Source organism: Phasianus colchicus, chromosome 3 (assembly GCF_987193195.1).
Source record: "Phasianus colchicus chromosome 3, bPhaCol1.hap1.1, whole genome shotgun sequence".
Taxonomy (NCBI): Eukaryota; Metazoa; Chordata; class Aves; order Galliformes; family Phasianidae; genus Phasianus; species Phasianus colchicus.
This window is the reverse complement of record NC_143438.1, coordinates 45,551,955-45,560,355: the sequence shown is the minus strand read 5'-3', so window position 1 is coordinate 45,560,355 and position 8,401 is coordinate 45,551,955. Positions and strand designations below refer to the sequence as shown.

General features: G+C 39.9%; 1 long non-coding RNA gene across 2 annotated transcripts; it reads right to left on the bottom strand.

The window, feature by feature from the left end:
* Positions 1 to 583: 583 nt before the first annotated feature.
* LOC149918547 (uncharacterized) lies at positions 584 to 6,392 on the bottom strand. 2 transcript variants are annotated; one of them, XR_016465556.1, is made up of 3 exons: positions 6,340 to 6,392; positions 5,050 to 5,264; positions 584 to 2,870 (listed from the first exon to the last, which is right to left on the bottom strand). It is a non-coding gene; the product is annotated as an uncharacterized LOC149918547 (long non-coding RNA). The 2 variants fall into 2 exon arrangements; XR_016465555.1 differs by having other exon boundaries at positions 5,050 to 5,203.
* Positions 6,393 to 8,401: the final 2,009 nt, after the last annotated feature.

Sequence of the window (8,401 nt, the reverse complement as noted above, 5' to 3'; positions counted from 1 at the left end):
CTAGTAAATGCATACCCATCAAACCAGGAGAGCACATAATCACATCAAAATACACGCTATTAAAAATGAAGTAAGCAATGCCATTATCCTGAAGTCATAACAAAAGTAGCACATTTTAAAACAAACAATTGAAAAAACACCAACTCACCAACAGCAACAAAGAAAACCAAGCCAGTAGCATTCAAGGAAGTTTACTGTTACAGCTGCTGCAGATACATGTGTTACTGCTCTGTTTGACTTAAGTGTGGGACTGTAGCAAATTGAAAGGAAAATTGCACTGGGTTATGCCAAGTCAACCATAGAAATGCATTGTGCTTTCTTAAATGCATCCTTTTTCCCCATTTCAGATGAATTGTACCACAGCAGTTCCTTTGCTATTGGCAAGTTTGTATATATGTTATTCACTGACTTCTGAGAAGTGGGTTACCTTCAAGGCTCTGCCCTTAGAAATGCTGATCTGCTGCTAAATACTGAGACCCTCCAGGGTACTTTTAAGTGCTGCCCTGAAGGTGGGAGACTGAAATGTAATAAATCCTTCTGGAAATGCAGAGCAAGTCTACCACTGTCAAATGAGAGAGATTCAGCCAATTTAAAAGTATTAACCTGCTTGCCATATGCTTTGAGAGTGTACAAAGTAGTATCATTAGCACTAATAAAACTGTCACAGTTACAACATCTGTGATTATCTATTACATGCGGTATTCATTTTGGTACATTATGGAAAGGTGTGGGAGTGTTTACAAAAGAATTAACATATTACCAGCAGTGACGTCTACACTGAAAATCATTTATTTTCAGATCCAGGCTTTCACTTGCTTTTAATTTTGCAGTCTTATGATGTTTTTTTTATACCTGAAGCTTGATTTTTCTCACTTCTACCTCTAAAATGTTTCTATTACCAAGCTCAGCCATTGACAAAGAGGTTGAAGGGAAAACACTTCTTTGCCCTAGGTAAAACAATTTTTTTTCAAACAAGTTAATCTATTTAGGAAGTAATAATTGTATATAGTTACTTAAGGTTCAGATGAATCAATGCATAGGACTGTCCATTGAAGGGCTGAATTCACAGAACCTGTACCCACAGGGTGAGTACCTTCCTACAAATACCTTGCTTGAGACAGGAACCTAAAATTGTATCTGACATGGAAAATATTGTGCTGCATATACGGAAGGACAAGGGAGAAGTAAAACTGGAAAGGTAACAGCAAAGAGCCATCCCTGTTTTTTTAGGCAGCTCTGGTCAGCAGTTTCCCAACAAAAAGTTTATGGACTCAGAGCATCATGCAGAAACTCCTTGTGAAAATGCATTGGTTTTGTCAAACCTGTCATAATCAAAAGGGTATCTCGGGGCTGAGGCTAATTTTTTTCATTACCAACCATCTGGGGCTGAAAAGCACCTGGAATGCATTTGCTAATGACCAGTAATGAGACAGAAAATAATTGCGCAGTGCAGAGGTTTGCTTGGGGACAATCAGACAAAGGGCAAGGTGGAGCTTTGTCTCTCATATGCCATGGATGTACAGCCACCAAACATCCTCAGTGCAACAAGAACAAATGAGGGGCAGAATCTGGAACTGAATGATTAGTATGAAGCGAAATCCTCCAACTCTTTCAGATACATGCAGAACAGGACTTTAATCCCAGAAGTGCAGGATCATAGAATATCTCAACTTGAGATATTCTATCATTATCATAGCCTATGATGAACCAAATGCTTGTTTCTTTCTTTTACTCTCCGGCTCCAGGAGGGGGAAAAACTGAAAGTTGTACTCTCTAAAATATGTTGTCCTTTGTTACCAGTCTCTTGCATTTTTCAGTGCTTTCTCATTATCTTCCTTTCAGTCTGCTGCTTTCCTAATAGCGTAGCAGGCTTCTGAACTCCACTGAAGTAAGACCAGCTTTATGCCAATGTTCTGTAGTGACCTCAATGCTATTTGTCCTTTTGTTGTCTTCTGATTGCAAAAGGTTAAGTTGTAACTGAATAACTGCGCCTTCATAGCATCTGCAGTCAACCCCTTTTGTTTCATCTGAGCCTTCACAGCAGCCAGAAGAGTCATCTGAAGATCTTTTCTTGGTTCCATTAACTAGTGAGTGATAAAGAGCTATGCTGTGAAAATATCATTTCTTACTTTATGAATGCTGAGCTCTTTCAGGAACAGATGGAAGATGCTCTCTGGGATAAAAACAGCAATTTTATGATGCTCAATATAACAATTCTTGGAAGAAGCCTCCTTTCATATTTAAAATCATTTGCTATTTAAACAGTCTGGTACATTTAGAACCATCCAGCCGATGACAAACCACTTCTCTGGAGGTACTGTCTGCTTCTTAGGTGCCTGATCCTTAAGTACATATAGGAGAGTCCTGAGCAAAATTTAATGTAGTTTTATCCATTTGCCAGGGGAAAAAAAAAAAAAAAAAAAGCTAATCTAGTTCTAGGAGTTCTATTTAACTTTTGTTTCTGCTATAATATTGTCAATTTAAAAGGTGGGGGATTTTGAATCTCTTAAGAAATTGGATTGATGAATTGGATGAATCATGATATCTAGAAATCCAAAGACTTTATAAGATACTGGTTATATAAAATTTTCTTTTTTTTTTTTCTTCTTACTAGATATCAGTTCTCTGAGCAGCTGACGTGAGCAAAAATTCAGCCTGATAATGCCACAGAAGGTAAAACCAGGTTCAGGTTGAAACACTGCATTTTTTATAGTTGGTACTCACTGTCCATCATTCATGTAACTTCGCAATGTTTTCTGATTTTATTTACCCCAGTGTAAACTTCGGAGTAAATCTGTTGCAAACATGATTATTTTGGATTTGTCCCACTATCACCAAACACAGGATTTAGCCTGCTGTCTATTTTGCTCCTGTAACAACAACAAGGATTACTATAGCAAAATAACAGAGTGCAATGTTTCTGATTATGCTAATAATACAACCAAAAGAAATCCTTCAATCTCACATGTACATAAGCAGCAGAACAAATTTGCTTGCATGCATGCCAAACAGCAGTTTATTTCCTTTCTCTTCCAGACAGGTGTAGAAGGTAAGCTGATACCAAAAAATAACAGCTGAATCTGTACTGCCATGGTTCTTTACTACTGTGGCGATAGGTGTATATATATAGGACATATTGTTTTTTCACCACTTACTCAATATTAAAGACATATCTTAATACTCTTTTAGAAATAAATCAGGGTATGATTCCATCCAAAGCATAAGTAATTTGTAACTACATACTGCAACTGAGCAAAACGCCCTTTTTGGTCACTCTGTCAGTACATGAGCAGAGGTGCTATTCTTGCATGCTTAGCAGTGAATGTATTTTAAGCTTGCCTGCTCAACTACCTCAGCTAGCAATAGTTTAGTTTATCCTGGATTTTAACATAATTTACCACTACTAGGACATTGCATACCCCAGAGTTACTTGTCTTTGCTTATGCAAAGACAGACAAACTTGTCAGACAAGGATCTGATCACACTTTCCGCAGGAAGCAATAGCTATTCATACACAATACCTGTGCATAAATGTGACAAAATTAAATTCAACCTTCCAGTTAAATATTAACGCAGCTTGGTTTGGTTTTATACTTTTATTCCCACCCACCCCCACCCAAAGGAATGATGCTTCCAGCAAGTATGTTTCAATAAGTAAAAGGATTAGCATCTTCTAAAACTTCCATTCTTTTTATCCACCACCTTTTCCTAAATTGCTAATGCTTCAACTATTAAAGCAGCAATGGCTTCTGTAAATCCATGTTCTGATTATATGAGTTAAGCTGCACATTTGGGACCAGAATAAAAGCTGAATAAGTTATGTCATAAAGTGCCTTTAGTGCTTCAAATGTAGACTATCAACTACACAGGCACACTGTTCAGGATTGTTCCAGCATTCAAATATAGAATTATGGGGCCTTTACAGAGGTAAATGAATTATAATCTTTTTACAGGCAAGATAAGGTTTGTATGTGGGAGTAGCACTTTTTATTAGGCCAACAACTACAGCTGGATAAAGTAGACAGGAAGAGCTCATGTGCCAGGGAGGTTCTCTCCTTTTTCCTACTATATTAGTTTTTCCAGTAAAGACCTGCAAATTCTAGCTTGTTTCTGTCTTTTGAAGAACACCATTGGAACCACAGTAACACAAGGCTTTAAAAAGCAAGCAGCAAACTACACAGAAATAAAACGAAGAGCAATGTACAGACTACAATGTTTTCGAGTTTTCTTCAACTTCAGACTGCAGTAAGGTCATAGTATTCTTCCTTCATTTCTTTTACCTTGCTCTGCTCTTCCTCCTACTCTCCCCCTCTCTTTTTCTAATCTTGTCTCCTTGCTGTAGTTAATTTAACTGCTTTCACACATTAGTATGTTGACTTATCTTTAAAGATCCCATAGATTTTTATCTCCATAACAATTTTCTGTTTTATTCTGCTTATATTTTCTTCTCATCTCAGAAGCATAGAAAGCAAAAAAAAAAAAAAGTGAGATGGTATAATTAGGCCACAATTTCATTAAAAGAACCCACCTGGGAACTGCTGTTAATAACTTGCACAGAAGAGGGCAAGGTTCCTTCCCTAATTGTTTTCACCTGCAGGAAAGTTGGCTCCTCCTTCTGCTGCCACACACCTCCCCTGAAGGGATCTTCTCCCACTCTTCTTCCTTTTTCCATTATGGTTCCTCAGCCTCATCCTCGGGCTCTCCTGCCCACCAAGGGCTGGAGACCCAGAAGAAGGAGATAATTTCCTTACAGGGACACAGACAGAGCTTGGTCCCCTGCTGCACTCAGCTGATTTGGTTTTATCAGCAAGGTGTCAGCTTCCTTGTCAGGTAAGCATCTGAAGTGGTTTTCTGTCAGCCTGAATTTACCCTTCCCAGTGACCCTTTCTGAGAAAGGCAGAAGAGATCACCTCATCTCAATCAATCTGGTAATGGAGGAAAATTGCCTGAGTTCTCAAAATGTGGTAATGATTGCAGTAGGCTAAAAACCCATCTGTATACACATCACAGTGTAATCTAGCTGTGAGGAAGCTTTTGCTGTTTTCTTACCTTGCTTGTAGTTTTTTCATCGAACTCATATGAGTTGGGCTGCCATGCTTTCCTGAAGCCTGGGGTAGGGCCTAATATCAGGGTGGGCCCTGGCTGCTCCCAGTAGCCTGCAATCATCCTCTGCATTGGGTATCTTGTTATGTTCACAGAACATCTGGAATCACAGCATCATTTGAAGTGGAAGGGACCCTTAAAGGCCATCTAATTCATTTCCCCTGCAATGATCAAGGACACCCACAGCAAGATCAGATTTCTCAAATCCTCATCCAGCCTGACCCTGGACGACTCCAAGAACAGGACATCTACCACCTCTCTAGGCAACCCATTCCAGTTCCTTACCATCTTTATCATAAAAATCTTCTTCCTTATATCCAAGCTAAATCTCCTCTCCTTTTGTTTGAAACTATGCCCCCTTGCACCATCAGAACCAGCCCTGCTAAAGAGTCTGTCCCCTTCTTCCCCAGGAAGGGGGCACTAGGCTCAAAACCCAGGATATTGCTTCTTCCTGAATGAAACAGAAAGATATGGTTTCAGCAGCTGGTATGCCAGATCCTCATTCCTGAAAAGGAAATATTGCAACAAACCCTATTACAATATGAGTCCGCTGCAACTAATGAGAGAAGGAAAGGCTGCCTGGGTTCGTAATGGTGCCCTTTCCTAACTGGAATTACACTGTTCTGCTGCCTGTGCAAACAAAGCCAGAAAGCTTGCAAATGAAGCAGAGAGCAAGGGGAGGGAATGATGCCAAAGGAAGCAGTGTGGCCAAGGTTGTGCAGGCAGCCAGTGGCAGAGAAAGCACTCAGCCTCCTAATTCCCAGTTCTTTCCTCTTGTCATCTGAAAATGTTTTATTTCAGGCACACGCCATTTGCTGGTCTCCATGGGTCAAATTGGACCAGAACATTTCAATGAAAAACAGTCATTTTTATGTTCCAAGAATCACAGTGAACAATCCTGAGCTGAGGTTTCTTAGGTAATACACAGCTGTTAGACAGAATGAAAGTTTGCTATAAGTGATTGCTGTTGAAATGCAAGAGTGAAGGATGACTTTGGAGAGTCTCAGGAGTAGCTCAGGTAATGTATGTCCTCCCACAGATAGAACAAGGAAATTACATAGGGACAAGACAAAAATCAGAACAGTTTTATATTAGGCTCTGTCCTCTATTTGTTAGGGTTCTTGCCTTCACTCTTGTCAAATCATAAATGTGTTTTTCCTCTTTATTCTGTGTTACAGCTGGAAAGATTATCGTGGTGAAAATGGGAAAAAAAACAAACAGGAAAGGAATGCTCACCTCTATTCAAAGATCTAGGTTCACAGAAAAGACTCCACAAAGAAGGGATCCCCAGAAAGGGCTCCTCCTCTAGGGGCAGTCAGCCCTTAAATAGGGTCTAGGGCCTTCTGGTTGCACAGGTGAATTGCTTTCAGCTGTGCTCCCATGGCTGACTAGGTCTTTTCCCCAGGTGCTCAGTCAATGGTTTAGGTTGTGACTCAACAGTTCCCATACATTCTGTAATGACAATATTGTTTTGGGGGAATAACGTAAGGGAGGCAGAAAAAAAAGTCCACCTAGTATTTCTTGCTTAATTCCTAATGTGTCTCTAATATGTATGTCCCTAATAATATTATACAGCACAACTATCTAAAATACATGATGGTGGTCTTTCAAGACCGTAAACTAGATTTAATTGAACATATATCCTGGAGCATTCATTCATGCCCTGATATCACATGACATGTAAGAATGTCAGGATGCTATTTCAACAGCAAGATGATGTTTCATTCAGGCTATGGGTTTTTTCCTTGCTGTATATATTTCAAGGTCTGCAAAAGCTGGTACAATCGTAAAACTATCATAATGATAAATGGATTGTGATAATTGGTATTAAAGAATATTTATGCTGAACTGACTGAGTTAAAAACTTTAATTGGCCAGAGACACTTGGGCAATGATATCTACAGTCCTACTGGCACTGAATTGATGTGGATTATCCTTGCAGTTGATGGCAATGCCATACAGTGAAGAAAGTTGCAATACAGCACGTACCAAGAATAAAATTCCTGCCTTAGATTTATGATACTGAGAGGTGCAAACCACAAAGCATTCTGCATGGTCTGAATTACAGATCTCTATTTAGCTGGACAACACAGACCTGCTGTTACAATTATGTCTACAATTACAGTGCTCTAGAGTGTGCATTGCATTGCAATGCAGTTATTTACTTCCCTTTACGCTGTACTTTTTTGTTTAAGGCAATAATAGATCAGCACACATGTGAAGGTCTGAGGAAGTTGCGCCTCATTACTTGAGAGCTCTGTCCTGGAGACTGATGCCATGAAACTAAGAGAAATTTAAGTTTCTTCCCTCAATCTTTAGTAACTTGTGTGCCAACCGAACGTATTTCTTTCAGCAGAACCTGTTTTTCCTGCAGTAAAGAGCTCTGTGTAACTTCTATGCATTACCTTTGGAATCTTCAGCCAAATTCAGGAGCACATAGCTCTAATCTACACCTAGCAGCAGAGCAAATTGCATCTCAGAGAGACTGGGTAGTGTGGCTTCCTGGGACCCTAGTGCTTTCCTAGTACGCTTGTGATCTGAGTTTCTACAGCCATGGTTTATAAATAAAGGCTCATGTGTCCTGAAATACTACAAGGCCCTTTAGTGGCCTTTTGCCTCTGTCCTCCCCCAGATCTGCTCAGAAGTTGTGGCCAAGGATGGGCTGGAAGTGATAAAATTTCCAATGCATTTCAGAAGCCTTTCGAGGGGAGACATTTCAGAAGCAGAAAACATTACTCACACTTGATGAAAAGACAAGGACAAAAGGCCACTGAATCCTCTAATTACCTTAGTAAATTCCACATAGAAGTCCACTTCTGCAACACTGAGGAACTTCCTTTATAAGCTGCCCAGGGAGATGGTAGAGTCACCGACCTGGAGGTGTTCAAGGAATGTTTGGATTTTCTGTTGAGGGACGTGGTTTAATGAGCACTATTGGTGATAGGTGGATGGTTGGACCGGATGATCTTGAAGGTCTTTTCCAACCTTGGTGTTTCTGTGATTCTGTGATTCTGTGATTATAGATGATCTCCAGCACATCAAGTTGACAGAGTCTGAAAGGTACAGGGCTCTGAAGACAGATGCTTGATCGTCATTTTCTACACTGTTTCTCTTAGCACCTCAGCATTTGAAAGCCACTACTTTCATGTGGACATTGGCTAGAATAATAGAAGAGCAACCCTTAGTTGCTCTGGCTTAATTTTTGCATACCACTTGTATTGGGAAGGAGGACAGACTTCCTGGGTTTGCTGCTCCGGCACCCATCACTGAGAGTGACACCTCAAATTAGGAAGCAGTA